Consider the following 15,741-nt stretch of genomic DNA (forward strand, 5'->3'; position numbering starts at 1 on the left):
TTTTTGCTTCTCTTGAATATCTAGGATTCGGATGGCTGGATGGTATAGGAAGTGTACATATGACTTTATAAGAAACTGCCAACATCTTTTCCGAAGTAGTTGCACCGTTTGAATTTTGAATTTCCACCAGCAATGCGTGAGAGCGTTCTAGTGGCCCTGATCCTTACCAGGACCTGCTATTATCAGTGCTTATGATTTTTTCTTTTTTTTTTTTTTTGAGACAGAGTCTCGCCCTGTCACCCAGGCTGGAGTTAGTGGCATGATCTCGGCTCACTGCAACCTTCACCTCCCAGATTCAAGCAGTTCTCCTGCCTCAGCATCCTGAGTAGCCAATATTACAGGTGTGCACCACCACACCCAGCTAATTTTTTGTATTTTTAGTAGAGATGGAGTTTCACCATGTTGGTCAAGCTGGTCTCGAACTCCTGACCCCAAATGATCCACCCACCTCGGCCTCCCAAAGTGCTAGGATTACAGGCATGAGCCACCATGCCCAGCAAGTTTGTTTGTTTGGTTTTTTGTTTGTTTGTTTTGCACAAAGTATTGGCTGGGCACAGTGGCTCACGCCTGTAATCCCAGCACTTTGGGAGGCTGAGGTGGGAGGATCACTTGAGGCCAGGAGTTTGAGACCAGGCTTGGGCAACATAGTGGGACCTTATGCCTACAAAAAATTTTTAAAAATTAGCTGGGTGGGGTGGTGTGTGCACCTGTAATCGCAGCTACATGAGAGGCTGAGGTGGGAGGCTCACTTGAGCCTGTAAGTTTGAGGCTACAGTGAACTATGATTGCACCATTGCATGCCAGCCTAGGTGACAGAGCAAGACTCTGTCTCCCCGCCCCACCCCCCAAGGAAAGTATCAGGTAACGTGTACAAGTTTTTGTTCGAAGACCTGTCTTCAGTTCTTTTGGGTAGGTACCTAGGGGTGGAATGACTGGGTCATATATATGCTAATTCTGTGCTTAACTTTTTGAGGAACTGCCAAACTGTTTTACACAGTGGCTGGACCATTGTACATTCTCACCAGCAATGTATGGGGGTTCTGATTTCTTCACATCCATGACAAACACTTGTTATTTGTAGTTTGTTTTCTTTTCTTTTTCTTTTTCTTTTGAGATGGAGTTTCACTCTTGTTGTCCAGGCTGGAGTGCAGTGGCACAATCTCGGCTCACTGAAAACTCTGCCTCCTGGGTTCAAGCGATTCTCCTGCCTCAGCCTCCTAAGTAGCTGGAATTATAGGTGCCCGCCACCACGCCTGGCTAATTTTTGTATTTTTAGTAGAGATGGGGTTTCACCATGTTGGCCAGGGTGGTCTCCAGCTCCTAACTTCAGATGATCCGCCTGCCTTGGCCTCCCAAAGTGCTGGGATTACAGGCGTGAAACACTGTGCCCGGCTCAGTTTGTTTTCTTGATCGTAGCCATCCTAGTGGGTGTGGAGTGGTGTCCCATTGTGGTTTTGGTTTGCATTTCCCTAAGGACTAGTGATGATGAGCATCTTTTCATGTGTTTTGACCTTTGACCATTCTCACATTCTTTTTTTTTTTTTTTTGAGACAGGGCTGGAGTGCAGTGGCATGATCATAGCTCACTGCATCCTTGAACTCCTGGGCTCAGGCGATTCTCCCACCTCAGTCTCCTGAGTAGCTGGGACTACAGTTGTATGCCACCATGCCTGCGTAATTGATAAAAAAATTTTAGTAGAGATGGGATCTCACTATATTGCCCAGACTGGTCTCAAACTCCTGAGCTCAAGTGATCCTCCTGCCTCAGCCTCCTGAGTAGCTGGGATTACAGGTGCACACCACTATACCCAGCAAAGTTTTAATTTTTTTTTAAATAGAAATGGGTTTCATTATGTTGCTCAAGCTGATCTGGAACTCCTGGGTTCAAGCGATTCTCCTGCCTTGGCCTCCCAAAGTGCTGGGATTACAGGTGTGAGCCACTGTGTCCAGCCTTATGCGTTCTTTGGAAGAAATGACTTTTGGGTAATGGCTTGCACTGTTGTGTTGTATCAGCTGCCGTCCAGTTGAAGCTAACTAAGGGCAGGTGGGTGTTGAATGAGGACAATGCCCACCTGCCCTTAGTTAGCTGTGGCTGCAAGAACAAAGACCCTGTTATCCCAATCATCATCATGAGGACTAGCTGGGCCACAGCTTAAAGGGACATTTCATAGCTTAAAAAAGACAAACTGTTGGTCCTGCCACCTCCAACTACAAAGGTGTCACAACTGATAAGCCTTTTGGGATCTTGAAGACGCCACATCTCACGTGTGGAAATTTCACTAATGCGGCTGCAGCAAGTGACCAGATGGCCGCATTTGAGTGGGAGCCTCTTTAGCAAGAGCTTTTTAAAATCAAGCTCCACCCAGGAGCTCTTTATCTTCTTCAGAACCCACGGGATTACAGACGTCTGCACCAGCCCCCGTGGGACCTTGGAGTCCAGGAGAACCAATATGAAGGCGCTGATGCTCATGCTGCCTGCTGGCTGGTGAGTAATAAAGTCCCTTGTCTCTGGCCCAGGAGTCTTGTGTCTTCTGGCAACATTTGTGAAACAGTAATGGGCTAGCTTGTTTTATTTTATTTTTATTTTTTATTTTATTGATTGATTCATTGAATTAGGGACAGGGTCTCACTCTGTCACCCAGGCTGGAGTGCAATGGTGCACTCCAACCTGAGCTCAAGTGATCCTCCCACCTCAGCCTCCCGAGTAGCTGGGACTACAGGTGCATGCCACTATGCCCAACTAATTTTTTACATTTTGTACAGACAGGGTCTGGCTACATTGCCCAGAGTGGTCTCGATCTCCTGGGCTCAAGGGATCCCCCTGCTTCAGCCTCCCAAGGTGCTGGGATTACAGGCATGAGCCACTGCACCCAGCCCAGGCTGGCTTGTAAGTAGGACAAAATGAAAGTCCAGACCTGGTAGTGTTGAAAAGGATGGGATGTTGGCAAAGGTGTGGCTTTCTAGAATTGGAAGGACAGGGCCTCAATGGGCCTGGTTCAAAAATATGAGAAGAATCCCTGGGATCCAGTAGGGAATTCTCTCATCCAAGTAGAGGACGATGGCCAGGAATAGAGGTCCCCACTGTCCTACTTGTATTTTTTTTTTTTTTTTTTTTTTTTTTAGATGGAGTTTCACTTTTGTTGCCCAGGCTGGAGTGCAGTGGTGCAATCTCAGCTTACTGCAACATCCGCCTCCTGGATTCAAGCAATTCTCCTGCTTCAGCCTCCCGAGTAGTTGGGATTACAGGCATGTGCCACCATGCCTGGCTAATTTTGTATTTTTAGTAGAGACGGGGGTTTCTCCATGTTGGTCAGGCTGGTCTCGAACTCCTGACCTCAGGTGATCCACCTGCTTTGGCCTCCCAAAGTGCTGGGATTCCAGGCGTGAGCCACAGCACCCGGCCTGTCCTACTTGTTAATGAGGCTCAGTGGCTACAGATAGGATCAAAATCAGTGGGCAAAACAGTGGGCAAATGGTGCCTGGCTGCACCTGGGTTCTTACCCTTCTCCAGGCAGGTGGAAGAAGAAATGGGATCATGACAGTGAGGCAACAAGCCCCAGGGACCCAACCAAAAGGCAGCATGGCTGTGGCCGCTGGGTCAAAGGGTCTCTGAAACTGCAGTGATATCAGCAATGAGGACCTTGTTATTTGTTTCTTTGTTTTGAGACAGGGTCTTGCTCTGTCACCCAGGCTGAAGTACAGTGGCGCAAACATGGCTCACTGTAGCCTCAAACTCCCAGGGCCAAGGGGTCCTCCCCACTCAGCCTCCCGAGTAGCTGGGACCACAGGTATGCACCACTACACCCAGCTAATTTAAAATTTTTTTGTAGAGACAAGGTTTCGCTATGTTTCCCAGGCTGGTCGTGAGCTCCTGAGCACAAGTGATGCAATCACCGCGGCCTCCGAGAGCCCTGAGATTACAGGCATGAGCCACTATGCCCTGCCTTGCTATCTGATATTGAGCCTTGAGTGGGCTGAAAACATTAGTGAAGAGCCCACCCTGCTAGTGTTTCTGGCCCCACCACGGTCCAATTTGGATCCAGTCCACAGCTGGGTGCAGGGCTGGTCAAAGATGCTGAGGACTGGGAGGGCTGAGCCTGGCCATCTGCGGAACAGCAGAAAGAGAGGGGCCTCTGTGCCCAAGAACTTGCTGGGTCCTGGGAGGTACCTGGGTTGCAGCTCTGGCACTGATTCTGGAGGGAGGAGCCAAGTAAGCCGATAGAGAGGTCAACAATGAAGCTTTTTGGTGTTTGTCTTGCTCTGTCGCCCAAGCTGGAGTGGAGTGGCATGATCTCGGCTCACTGCAAGCTCCGCCTCCTGGGTTCACGCCATTCTTCTGCCTCAGCATCCCCAGTAGCTGGGACTACAGGTGCCCGCCACCATGCCCAGGTAATTTTTTGTATTTTTTTATAGAGACAGGGTTTCACCGTGTTAGCCAGGATGGTCTCAATCTCCTGAACTCATGATCCACCCGCCTCTGTCTCCCAAAGTGCTGGGATTACAGGCATGAGCCACCGTGCCCGGCCTTTTTTTTTTTTTTGAGATGGAGTTTCACTCTTGTTGCCCAGACTGGAGTGCAATGATGTGATCTCTGTTCACTGCAACCTCCACCTCCCAGGTTCAAGCAATTCTCCTGCCTCAGCCTCCCGAGTAGCTGGGACTACAGGTGTGCACCACCACGCCTGGCTAATTTTGTATTTTTGGTAGAGACGGAGTTTCTCCATGTTAGTCAGTCTGGTCTTGAACTCCTGACCTCAAGTGATCCGCCCACCTTGGCCTCCCAAAGTGCTGGAACTACGGGTGTGAGCCACCACGCCCGACCAACAGTGAGTTTTTTTCTCCTGCCTTTGCTGTCCCCCTAGGACACCCCCCAGCCCCAAGTTGCTCCAGGGCTGAGGCTGCAGTCCATGACCCACAGACTTCTTGGTCCAAGTGCCTGAATTCAACGAATCAGGCTACCAGTGGGAAGGGAAGCTGAAGTGATCTCATTGGGTGTGGCACCTAGGGCCAATTCAATGTCCTGCTGTGTGGTTTCCACGACTGAGCAGGTATAATTGGTACTGATGACTTTACATGCTCGAACTACAAACTCCTTGTTATCAGAGGATTCTACCAGTCAGAGGCTGTGGCATATGCTGCCCTCTTCACCTCTACCAGAAACAATGTGGGATCCCTGTAGAAAAGGAAACAACTGTAATGACTAAATGGCTGCTGGAGTGCTCCGGGAAGCCGTTTCCCAGTGCCACAGTGCCACCTGCCTGACACGGCCACCAAGTACACCCCTTTTAAAAAGAAAGGGCAGCTAGGCTGGGTGTGGTGGCTCACACCAGGAGGTGGGTGGATGGCTTGAGTCCAGGAGTTCAAGACCAGCCTGGGCGACATAGTGAAAACCCATCTCTCTCTTTTTTTTAATTAAATTAAATTTTTATTTATTTATTTTGAAACAGAGTCTCGCTCTGTGACCAGGCTGGAGTACAGTGGTACGATCTCAGTTCACTGCAACCTCCACCTCTGGGGTTCAAGCGATTCTCCTGCCTCAGACTCCCGAGTAGCTGGGACTACAGGTGTGAGCCACCATGCCCGGCTAACTTTTGTATTTTTAGTAGAGACTGGGTTTCACCATGTTGGCCAGGATGGTCTCGATCTCTTGACCTTGGGATCCACCTGCCTCAGCCTCTCAAAGTGCTGGGATTACAGCCATGAGCCACTGTGCCCAGCCCTGTCTTTTAATAAATAATAAAAAAAGGAAAGAAGGCCGCTATGAATCGCTATTAAGCTCTCCTTGAAAGCAAACGCCTGGCTTGTGGTGGCCTTTGACTCCCCAGCCTCACACCCTCATTCTCAGGTAGGTTAACTGCAACTTCACTAGTAATACTGGAAATGGCCAAAGGTAAAGGGTACGTCTAAGAGCACAGCTGGTCTGGTCCTCAGGTCTTCTGAGTTTTACATACAAAAGTCACAGCTACCCCTGTTTCTTTTGTTTTCTGTTTTGAGACGGTCTTGCTGTGTTGCCCAGGCTAGAGTGCAGTGGCACGATCGTGGCTCACTGCAGCCTGGAACTCCAGGGCTCAAACAATCCTCTGACCTCAACCTCCTGAGTAGCTGGGACTATAGGCGTGCACCAGCATACCCGGTTAATTTTTTAATTTTTTTTTTTTCAGAGACAGAGTCTCGCTGTGTTGTCCAGGCTGGTCTTGAACTCCTGGGCTCAAGCGATCCTCCTGCCTCGGCCTCCCAAAGTGCTGGAATTACAAGTGTGAGCCACCGCACCCAGCAGCAGCTACCCCATTTGGAGAAAACTCTCCTTCACTCCTCTGCCTGAGGCAATTCCTCTGGCTGAATGGGACCCTCAATTCACAAGGGTTCCCTTAAACGGCTGGGCACATTCCACTATGTTAAACCTAAAGATGTCCACTAGGGGGCAGCAACCACCTAACCCCAACACCAACTCCGGAAGACGTTGATTGCAGTTTGGTTGATATTTAAGGCATTCAGTGGGACTTTGTAACTTCCTCACTATCTGCGGGTGTCTGGTATTATTGATTGTTGGATCATCTTCCTCAAGAATCAGCTCAAAAAGGTTTCTGGTTTCCCCTTCCCACCTCTTCCTGATCCATACACGTTATTTATTTTTATTTATTTATCTTTTGAGACAGATTCTCTGTCGCTCAGGCTGGAGTGCAGTGGTGCCATCTCGGCTCACTGTAACCTCTGCCTCCTGGGTTCAAGCGATTCTCCTTCCTCAGCCTCCCAAGTAACCGGGATTATAGGTGCCACCACGCCCAGCTAATTTTTGTATTTTTAGTAGAGATGGGTTTCACCATGTTGGCCCAGCTGGTCTCGAACCCCTGACCTCAAGTGATCCATCCGTCTCGGCCTCCCAAAGTGTGGTGATTACAGGCATGAGCCACCGCGCCCGGCCGCACACACTTTACTCAGGCCGTTTGGTTACTGAATGTGGCAGTCCCAGAAGAGGCTTCATCTCTTCTTGGCTGCATCTTGGATAGTCCTTGAGACAGAAGTGTTGAAGGAGTTATGAAGACCCGAGGTCAGGAGATCGAGACCGTCCTGGCTAACATGGTGAAACCCTGTCTCTACTAAAAATATAAAAAATTAGCCAGGCATGGTGGCGGGCACCTGTAGTCCCAGCTACTCGGGAGGCTGAGGCAGGAGAATGGCGTGAACCCAGGAGGCAGAGCTTGCAGTGAGCCAAGATCGCACCACTGTACTCCAGCCTGGGCGACAGAGCGAGACTCCATCTCAAAAAAAAAAAAAAAAGTACAATTCTGCCCGCTGACCATTGTTGGGAATGATGCATCTTTCTTTCTGCTGGACAGCCTGGTGGTCATGCCCTCCAGATGGCAGTTTAGTCCTGAGGGGGCCAAGTAGGGGATTCAAACTAATGCTGCTTTAGGCACCAGAATCCCCTTGTTGGACCAACACGGTGCTAGATCAGGAGTTGGCACACTATAGCCTGTGGGATACATCTGGCCTGTGACCTGTTTCTGTATGGTCTATAAGCTAACAAAGGTTTTTATATATTTCAAAGAATGTGTTTTTGTTGTTGTTGTTGTTGTTTTAAGATGGAGTCTCGCTTTGTTGCCCAGGCTGGAGTACAGTGGTGTGATCTCGGCTCACTGCAAGCTCCACCTCCCGGGTTCACGCCACTCTTCTGCCTCAGCTTCCCGAGTAGCTGGGATTAAAGGTGCCTGCCACCACACCCGGCTAATTTTTGTATTTTTAGTAGAGACGTAGTTTCTCCATGTTGGCCGTCCTGGTCTTGAACTCCTGACCTCAAGTGATCCACCTGCCTCAGCCTCCCAAAGTGCCGGAATTACAGGCGTGAGCCACCGTCCAGCCAAGAATTGTTTAAAAAAAAAAAAAAGCCAGGTGTGGTGGCTCACCTCTGTAATCCTAGCACTTGGGGAGGCTGAGGCAGAAGGATCAGTTGAACCCAGGAGTTCAAGACTAGCCTGGGCTATGTAGTGAAAGCCTGTCTCTACAAAAAATTAAAAATTAGCTGGGTGTGCTGGTGCACGCCTGTAGTCCCAGCTACTCGGGAGGCTGAGGTGGGAGGATCACTTGAGCCTGGGAGGTCGCAGCTGCAGTGAGCTATTATTGTACCACGGCTCTCCAGCCTCTGTGACAGAGCAAGATCTTGTTTCAAAAAGAAAAAAGAAAAAGATGACTATGCCACAGAAAACAAATGCCCTACAAAACCCAAAATACTATTACCTGGTTATTTCCAGAAAAGGTGGCTGACTCCTGTGTTAGTTGAAACAACCTGCTGATATTACTCATGTGGGCTTAACTGAGACAATGTAACGGTAATTCCAGTCAAGCTTAACAACAAAATCCAATGACTGTCTCTTCTCAGGTTGGGGAGGTAAGCTGTGGCATGCCCATTGTGGATGGGGATTTCTTTTAGGCTCATCTGTTGTCACCCTGTAATTGTTTGTAAAGACATCAAAGATCAGTCAGTTTTTTTATTTTTAAATTTCTTTTTTTGGTATTTTAGCAGATCAGTCTAAAGTTCTCTGCTCTGCTTATAATGGATAGTAGAGTCGCCTTACTATATCCTGATTGTCTAAAATAAGACGTACTTCTCCTCTGGGACCAGTTTTTACTTTTTTTTGTTGTTGTTGCGATGGAGTTTTACTTTTGTTGCCCAGGCTGGAGTGCAATGGTGCGATCTCGGCTCGTTGCAACCTCTGCCTCCCGGGTTCAAGCGTTTCTCCTGCCTCAGCCTCCTGAGTAGCTGCGATTACAGGCATGTGGCACCATGCCCGGCTAATTTTGTATTTTTAGTAGAGACATGGTTTCTCCATGTTGATCAGGCTGGTCTTGAACTCCTGACCTGAGGTGATCCGCCCTCCTCGGCCTCCCAAAGTGCTGGGATTACAGATGCGAGCCACCCCACCCGGACTTTAAAAATTTTTTTAATTTTAATTTTATTGTATTAGAGACAGGGTCTTGCTCTGTCACCTAGGCTGGAGTACAGTGGTGTGATCTTGGCTCACTGCAAACTCAACCTTCCGGGTTCAGGGGATCCTCCCGCCTCAGTCTCCCAAGTAGCTAGGATTACAGGTGTGCCACCACTTCTGGCTAATATTGTTTTTGTATTTTTTGTAGAGATGGGCCTTCACCACGTTGCCCAGGCTGATCTTGAACTCCTAAGATTAAATGATCTGCCGGTCTCAGCCTCCCAAAGTGCAGGGATTACAGGCATGAGTCACCTTGAGACTTATTCCAGTTGGCTGAGTCTAGGACCCTGGGGGGCATAGTTGAGAGTTGAGGTCAATACTCAAGGTTGGCCTGATCCTGCTGTTGGGAGTCCCATCAAAAGCAGCCTTAATTAAACGCTGAATGAGACAAATTGACGTGATTTTTTTTTTTTTTTTTTGAGACGGAGTCTCTGTGGCCCAGGCTGGAGTGCAGTGGCACGATCTTGGCTCACTGCAACCTCTGCCTCCCAGGTTTAAGCAATTCTTCTGCCTTAGCCTCCCAAGTAGCTGGGATTACAGGCGCCCACCAGGACGCCTGGCTGTTTTTTTGTATTTTTAGTAGAGACAGGGTTTCCCCATGTTGGCCAGGCTAGTTTCAAACTCCTGACCTCAAGTGATCTCAGCCTCCCAAAGTGCTGGGATTACAGGTGTGAGCCACCACGCCTGGCCTGAAGTGATTTTATTGCAGCCTGTTAGTCAGATGAATCAGAGTGGCTGATGGGTGTCAGAGTCATTTGAAAACTTGCCAGAAGCTAAGATGGATGCGGGTCTGGGGGTGGGTATTGCTGTGTTGGGAGACCGTCCTCCACAGTTGTCTTGTGTTCCTGCATGTTGTGTGGGGTGTGCATGGCTGCAAGGCCCTGGTCACTGTTTCTTCAGGGTTGTTTATGCAGCTGGCAAACTTGAGCAATGAGGCAACCCCTCCCCTCACACAAAGAGAGGCTTGCTTGTTGATTGCTATAAAGAAGAGGGGGTTTCCTAAGCTTAGTGCTCCTCTCCTGTAATACAACCCTCTGTACGTGCAGGCATCCACCTGGGCCCTGGCATTGCCCTTACAGAGTTTGGAGAGAAAGGAGAACCAATGAAAACATGCTGTGTTTATGCTGCTGGCTGTACTGGGAGGAATATGGTCCTTTGTCTCTGACCTGGGAGTTTCATGTCTTCTGCCAAGATACATTAGATAGATAGATACATTAGGTAGATAGATACATTAGATATAGATAGATACATTAGATATAGATATATTAGATATAGATAGATACATAGATACATAGAATAGATACATAGATACGTAGATAGATACACAGATAGATACACAGATACACACACAGATAGATACACAGATACACACACAGATAGATACACAGATACACACACAGATATATACACGGATAGATACATAGATAGATACATAGATAGTTACATAGATAGATACATAGATAGTTACATAGATAGATAGATAGATAGATAGACAGATAGATAGATAGATAGATTCATTTATTTATTGAGACAGAGTCTTGCTCTGTCGCCCAAGCTGGAGGGTAGTGGCTTGTTCTTGGCTCACTGCAACCTCCACCTCCTGGGTTCAGGTGATTCTCCTGCCTCAGCCTCCCCAGCAGCTGGGATTACATGCCCACCTAATATTTGTATTTTTAGTAGAGACAGGGTTTCACTATGTTGCCCAGGCTGGTCTTGAACTCCTGACCTCAGGTGATCCTCCCGCCTCGGCCTCCCAAAGTGCTGGGATTACAGGTGTGCACTACCGCGCCCAGCCAGATGCCACTGTCAAGTGCTTTTTTGGGAAGAGGTTGCTCACACCTCCATTTGTACAAGGGATACTTGCATTCTATTAGATGGAAGCACGATGATGTTTTCTTGTTGTATGAAAGTTTAAATAAGGGTAGATTGGTGTGAATGGATACTGAGTAGCCAAAATGTTGGCCTGTGTTGGACACTGTTGCCTCTCAGTTCCATATTCTTCTTTCTTCTCTTTTCTATCGATGGCCAGGCTAGGAAGCTTGCAAAACGTATTCCCCAGGCTCCTGTGGTGTTCAGTCAGTGAGGCATGTTGCTTTCTGCTGCTTTAAATGCTTTACTCACAGCCCTAACCTCTTTGCACTCAATTCCAGCACTTATGTCATCTGTGTCTGCTGCTTGTCTTTTTCTCTTGTGAGTTGCAATTTTGATTCTTTGTATGCTGAGCAATTTTGGGTTGTATTCTGGACATCTTAAATATTATGTGATAAGGTGCTGGGTCTTGTTTAAATTCTATGTAGATTGTGGATACTTTTTGTGGGGGGGTTTGTTTTGTTTCGTTTTTGACACAAGGTCTCCCTCTGTCTCCCAGGCTGGAGTGCAGTGGCGTGATCTTGGTTCACTGCAACCTCCGCCTCCCAGGTTCAAGAGATTCTCCCACCTCAGCCTCTTGAATAGCTGAGATTACAGGCATGTGCCACCACAGCCCAGCTAATTTTTGTATTTTTATTAGAGATGGGGTTTCATCATATTGCTCAAGCTGGTCTTGAACTTCTGACCTCAGGTGATCCACCCGCCTTGGCCTCCCAAAGTACTGGGATTACAGGCATGAGCCACCACGCCCGGCCTGTTTTTGTTTTGTTGAGACAGGGTCTCGCTCTGTTGCTCAGGCTGGAGTGCAGTGGCATGACCTCGGCTCACTGCTGCCTCCACCTCCCAGGCTCAAGCGATCCTCTCACCTCAGCCTCCCAAGTATCTGGGATTACAGGCATGTGCCACCATGCCGAGCTAATTTTTGTATTTTTTGGTATAGATGGGGTTTCACCATATTGGCCAGGCTGGTCTTGAACTCCTGACTGCAAGTGGTCCTCCTGCCTCGGCCTCCCAAAGTGCTGTGATTACAGACGTGAGCCACCACACCCGGCGATACTTTTGTTTTGACAGGTCACTGACCTAGTTTGATTCAGCGCAGGGCTTCTGAGCCTCCTGCTGTGGGTTGTGGTTTCAGGTGAGTTCTGACTTCAAAGTCGTTACAATGACTTTCTAATCTGTCTTCCCCATGCACCACCCACTGGCCAGACTGGAACCTAGATGGTGTTGAATCCCTTCATTGTGTCTTCAATATCTTTGGAATGCTGTTTAGGCTCAGATCCACATGCACCTCAGGGGCAAACAGAAATTGATAAAAGCAACTTCATTAGGTCACTTTCCCAATCTCCTCCCTCTCCGCAGTACTTTCTGGTTTCTCTCCCCTTTGTTGGTCCTCCAGCCAGAAAGCTGGGGCCTCAGCTACCCCACTTGCCTCACACTTCCTGTGATTGAACCTGTATCTAGGGCAAAGTGGACAGGAGGATGCAGGGGGAAAGAAAGCAATGGGGGAGTGGACGCTGTCCCCGGGGGACCACAGAGCCTTGATTAGGGAGGAGAGAACAGAGAAAGAAACAGAAAAAGGGGAAACGGGATTCCCTCACCCTCTGATCATTAAAAGGCATTCATTCATTCATTCATTCATTTGAAATGGAGTCTCGCCCTGTCACCCAGGTTGGAGTGCAGTGGCGCGATCTCGGCTCACTGCAACCCCCGCCTCCTGGGTTCAAGTGATTCTCCCACCTTAGCCTCCCGAGTAGCTGGGATTAAAGGTATCGACCACCACGCCTGGCTAATTTTTGTATTTTTTGGTAGAGACGGGGTTTCACCATGTTGGCCATGCTGGTCTTAAACTCCTGACCTCAAGTGATCCACCAACCTCGGTGTCCCAAAGTGCTGGGATTACAGGTGTGAGCAACCATGCCTGGCTGGCCATTATTATTATAAAGATGATAATATATTCATTGAACTTAGGGCTTTAGGACATTTTTTTTTTTTTACAGTCTTACAATCTTGCTCTGTCGCCCAGGCTGGAGTGCAGTGGTGTGATCATAGCTCACTGCAGCCTTGACCTCCCAGGCTCAGGCAACACTCCCACCTCAGCCTCCCAAGTAGCTGGGACCATAGGCGCATGCCACCACACTGGGCTAATTTTTAATTATTTTTTTCCAGAGATGGGAGATCTTGCTGTGTTGCCCAGGCTGGTCTCCAATTCCTGGGCTCAAGCGATCCTCCCACCTTAGCCTCCCAAAGAGCTGGGATTACAGATGTGAGCCACCACACCTGGCCCTGAAAATTTTGTTTACAGTGAACAATTTTAAGAGATTAAGTATTGTTTTCAAAGTGGAATAGCAGCAAATAGTACTTTCTTTGCTCAAGAGCCCTATTTGGATATTCAGAAGTTCTTATTAATATTTCCCTTCCTCCTGCTTCTCTGCACAACTCTACCTCCTCTGCTTCTTCTACACCAATGTACCTGGACTTGGATGGCTCAGGGCATTGGGCTGAGCCCATCGCTTGAAGGACCTGAGGCTGGGAACAGTGGGCTGTGGGCAGCTTAAGGGGGAAGAAGAGGCTGGAAAGTTTCTGGGCCCTCTGTGGGAGGGAAGATTCCCTGGGACTCACTCACCAGGGGGTTGCTGAACCTCACTGAGGCTGCTTTGGTGTGGCCTTTCTGCCTTGGACAGCAGGAGGAACTGGGGTGAGAACAAAGCTATTGGCAAAGGAGAAAGGGGAGCAGTTAGGGATCCAGGAATCAGGCCTCTGCCCCTTCTCCTTCAGCATCTCCCTCTTTCTTTCTTCCTTTTCTTTTCTTTTTCTTTCTTTCTTTTCTTTCTTTCCTTTTCTTTCTCTTTTTCTTTCTTTTCTTTCTCTTTCTTTTTCTTTCTCTTCTTCTTTCTCTTTCTTCTTTTTCTTTTTCTTTTCTTTTTCTCTTTTTCTTTCTTTCCTTTTTCTTTCTTTCCTTTTTTCTTTCTTTCCTTTCCTGCTTTCTTCCTCTCTTCCTTTCCTCCTTTCCTTCCTTCTCTCTTTCTTTCTCTGTTTCTTTCTTTCTTTTTCTTGGAGATTCCACTCTTGTTGCCCAGGCTGAAGTACAATGGTACAATCTTACCTCACTGCAACCTCCGCCTCATGGATTCAAGTGATTCTTCTGCCTCAGTCTCCCGAGTAGCTTGGATTACAGGCACGTGCCACCATGCCCGGCTAATTTTTGTATTTTTAGTAGAAAAGGGATTTTGCCATGTTGGCCAGGCTGGTCTTGAACTCCTGACCTCAGGTGATCTGCCTGCCTCGGCCTCCCAAAGTGCTGGGATTACAGGCGTGATCCACCACGCCTGGCCTCCATTGCTTTCTGTTCCCAGTCCCCCACACAGACATCTAGAAATGCAAGTTCGATGAGAGCCAGGATTTTTATCTGTCCCATTTCTGGTTGTATCCCTGACACCTAGAACAGATGAGAGTTCTTGACACAGAGTATGCACTCCGTAAATATTTTTAGGCCGAGAGTGGTGGTTCACGCCTGTAGTCCCAGCACTTTGGGAGGCCAAGGAGGGAGGATTGGTTGACCCCAGGAGTTTAAGACCCGCCTGGGCAACATAGGAGATGCTGTCTCTACAAAATAAAAAACAACAAAATAGCTATGCATGGTGATGTAACCCTGTTGTCCCAGCTACTTGGGAGGCTGAGGTGGGAGAATCATTTGAGCCCAGGAGTTGGAGGCTGCGGTGAGACATCATTGCGCCACTGTACTTCAGGCTAGGTGACAGAATCAGACCCTGTCTCTAAAAGAAAAAAAATAAAAAATATTTAAAAATCAGATCAATGAATGAATGAATGAAAAGGTGTTTGGGGCTGGGTGCCGTGACTCATACCTGTAATCCCAGCACTTTGGGAGGCCAAGTTGGGTGGATCACTTGAGGTCAGGAGTTTGAGACCAGCCTGCCCAACATGGTAAAACCCTGTCTCTACTAAAAATACAAAACTTAGCCAGGCATGTTGGTGGGCACTTCTACTCAGGAGGCTGAGGCAGGAGAATCGCTTGAACCTGGGAGGCAGAGGTTGCGGTGAGCCGAGATTGTGCCACTGCACTCCAGCCTGGGCAACAGAGCGAGATTCCATCCAAAAAAAAAAAAAGGCAGCTCTGGGAAGGAAGAGGTTAACTGCCTTCTGGCAGACCCTAGAAGGGAGGACTTTTACTTTTTATCTATCCCTAAGGATGAGTTGGGAATTGAGCAGATGGAGAAAGGTGGGAAGATTATCCCAGGCAGAGGGAACTGTGTGTGTGGAGGACCGAGGCAGGGAGCTGCAGGTAGGGCCTGGCTCGTAAGTCCCTGTGGCTGCGGTGCAGAGAGTGATTGGCAAGTAATACAGGATGAAGCTGGACCGACTTGATGAGGTCATCAAAGTAGAGAAGCTGGGGATTTTTCCTGGTACACTGGGGAGCCGTGAGAGGCCTATGAGCAAAGAAGCAGCAGGCTCCTCTCTGGGGCCATTTGGAGAGTGGGCTAGAGGGAACAGAGTGAAGGCTGAGAGGCCAGGAGGGAGGCTGGGTTGATGGTCTAGGCAGGAGAGGGTGAGGTATGAATGAGCTGGGGTCTGGGTGTGGAGATGAAGAAGGTGGAACTGGGCAGAGAAAGTCAGGGGGCAGCAGGGATGGGGCTGGGGGCTGTTGGGCTGTGGGGAGGTGACAGGAAGGAAAGGAGAGAGGAAGGTGCCTGGGGTGTGGCCTGGTGACTGGGCAGACAGTGGCACCACTCCTGAGAAGTACAGAATCTGGGAGAATGGGGTCTGGGAGGCAGATGCTGAGTGTGAGAGACTGTGGGGAGAGGAGGTGGGCCAAGAGGCATTTCAACTTAATTTAAAAATTCTGCACATAACATTTTATGATGAGGCCAGGC

This window comes from Pongo pygmaeus, chromosome 20 (assembly GCF_028885625.2).
Source record: "Pongo pygmaeus isolate AG05252 chromosome 20, NHGRI_mPonPyg2-v2.0_pri, whole genome shotgun sequence".
NCBI classification, from domain to species: Eukaryota; Metazoa; Chordata; class Mammalia; order Primates; family Hominidae; genus Pongo; species Pongo pygmaeus.